The sequence below is a fragment of the Propithecus coquereli genome, unplaced genomic scaffold (assembly GCF_000956105.1).
Source record: "Propithecus coquereli isolate 6110/MARCELLA unplaced genomic scaffold, Pcoq_1.0 Scaffold763, whole genome shotgun sequence".
In the NCBI taxonomy this organism is placed as follows: Eukaryota; Metazoa; Chordata; class Mammalia; order Primates; family Indriidae; genus Propithecus; species Propithecus coquereli.
Window position 1 is genome coordinate 513527 of NW_012153763.1, and position 2937 is coordinate 516463.

Consider the following 2937-nt stretch of genomic DNA (forward strand, 5'->3'; position numbering starts at 1 on the left):
AAAAAAAGAAAATGTTTTGGACACTTCCCCAAAGAAAATATACCAGTGGTAAAGAAGCACGGGATAAAGAATTCACCATCGCTAGTTGTCAGAGAAATGCAAAGGAACCCAGTGACTATCACTGTGCAGCCACCGGAACAACTAACATTTATTCATTTATCTTTATGAAACAGGGTCTCACTCTGCTGCCCAGGCTGGAGTACAGTGGTGCAGTCATAGCTCACTGCAGCCTCAAACTCCTGGACTCAAGGGATCCTCCAGCCTCAGCCTCCCAAAGTGCTGGGATTATGGGCGTGAGCCGAGAAGCCGAGCCTAGAATACCTAAAATTGAAAAGAATGCAAATACACAGGGTTGGTAAGGAGGTGGAGCAAATGCAGCAAGTGGAACTCTTACCCATTACTGACAAGAATACACCCGCTCTGAAAAGCAGTTTGCCGATTACCCCAGGAGGAAGTAACTGTACTTCCAGGTATTCACCGAGAGAAAGGAAGGCACAAGTCCACATAGGCTTCTACACAAATGTTGACAACAGTTTCACTCACAGTAGCTCCAAACTGAAGCAATCCAAATGTCTATCCATCAACAGGAGAATAGATAAGCAAATCAAACTATATCCACACAAAGGAATCTACTCAGAAGAGGAGTGAACTAGTGACACACACAGCATGGACAAGTCTCAGCATCTCTCTGCTGTGCGACAACAGCGGACACAAGACACGCACTGCGGGATTCCACGGACACGAAACACTGGAAAAGACAAACCTCATCTCCAGTGACATAAAGCAGGGATGAAAACGTTCTATTACTCGTCTGCAGTTGTGCCCACATGGCTGTACACGGCTCAGAACTCACTGAACTATATACTTAGTGTGAACACATTTTATTTTATATAAACTAAAGTTAATTTTTAAAATGTCAATAGATGGATAAAACAGGCAGTTGCAGCTAAAGAGAAAACAGCGAACTAGAAGATACGTTTGAGTAAATAACCCAGAATGTAACACAGAGAGACAAGACAAAAATGTGACGGACAGAAGCTAAGAGTTAGAGACATAGATAACCTAACAAGTGGGGAGGAGGACGTATTTGAAGAGAAAAGAGTTAACTTGATCTTCAATAACGAATAAATAAATTTACGGATCCAGGACCCCTGTTAAGTCACACACAGTGGCGGGGAGGGGGTGGGGGGAGTCAGCCCACCAGATGGGAAAACTCAATATAAAGCTGGAGTCATAGCAAAAGTCCATGCCCAGGTTATAAAACGCTTGATTTGTGAAAGTCAAAACACTACACTTTTAGAAGAAAATAGAAGAGACTATCTGTAAGAATTTGAGATAGGAACAGTTTTTTTCTTTTTTTTTTTTAACTAGGCACAAAAAGCTCTAGCTATGAAATAAGACTGATGAATTTAACATAAAATTTGAGAACATCTGTTCACAAAAAATACCATAATGAAAATGAAACAACAAACCACAATCTGGGAAAAGATATTTGCCACGTATATAACTGACAGAGCATTAATATCCAGAATAGTTTAGGTTTATTGTATGTTTGTTTTAGAGACAGGGTCTCACTCTGTCACCCAGGCTGGAGTGCAGTGGAGCAATCACAGCTCACCACAGCCTCAAACTCCTAAGCTCAAACAATTCTCCCTCCTGCTTCAGCCTCCCAAGTAGCTGGGACTACGGGCACACGCCACCACACTCAGTTCATTTTTTTTTTTTTTTTTAGAGACAGGGTCTCACTATGTTGCCCAGGCTGGTCCCAAACTTCTGGCCTCAAGCGATCCTCCCGCCTCAGCTTCCCACTGTCTTAGGATTACAGGTGTGAGCCACTGTGCCCAGCCTAGAGTGGTTTTTAAAGGTCAATAATTTAACAGTTAAAATTTTTCAAAGACACACGGCCCAACAGAAAAATGACAAGAAACAGGAAAAAGAGTTTCACAGAATAGGAAATCTTAATGGCCAATAAAACTATGACAGGAAGCTTAACTTTATTAGCATAATCATGATGTTATACCTACTAATCAGAAGAAATTAAGAATTCTAATAATACCAAATGATAAGGATCTGAATCAACAGAACTCTAATAAATTAATATAATCTCCTTAGAAAACATTTAAATCAAACATTTACCTACTCTGACACAGCATTTTCCACTTAGATTTATAATCTAGGAAAACTCTTGCATGTGGGTAGCAAGACACACAAGAATGTTCAGGGCAGCACGGCTCTCAATGGCAAAGACAGACAAGACAGAAAGGCAGGAAGGCAATGAAACAACACAAACACTCATGAACGTGAAAACTCTGGCGTATTCATGCTATGAACTACAGCAGTGAAAACAAATGAACTACATACAGCAAGGATAAATCTAATGAGTGAAAAAATCAAGTTATAAATGACTATCAACAGTAAGATTCCTTTCTTATACAAAATAATTTAAATAAAACAAAATAATTTAAATATATTGTTTAGGGATTCACATGCAAGTGATAAAACTACTTCGTAAATAGGAGACTGATAAACCCAAACTTCAGGCAGGTGGTTTCTCTGAGGGTCCAGCGGGGCACTGGGTGAGAAAGGGCCCGATGGCACGGGGTCTCCTGATCTCCTGATGCGGGCAGTGGGCCTAAACGTGTCCACCTTGCTGGTATGATTCATGACTGACATCGCCTTTATTCTTTTGTAGGAATCAACTAACATATGCTAAAAGACTAAGATGTTCTGCACACACACCCAGCATGGGGTCCTGGAAGGCCACAGCTCAGCATGAACCAAAAGGTGTATAGGAAGCTAGGAAGAAATCAAATAAGTTATTAGAATGTGTCGTTTTCCTTCAAATAGCAACATTTAACGTGACATTTAGCCACAGGTTTATATTTCCTTCTCTAAGCATCTAAATACACTGGTTATTTCTACAATAAATAACAATGG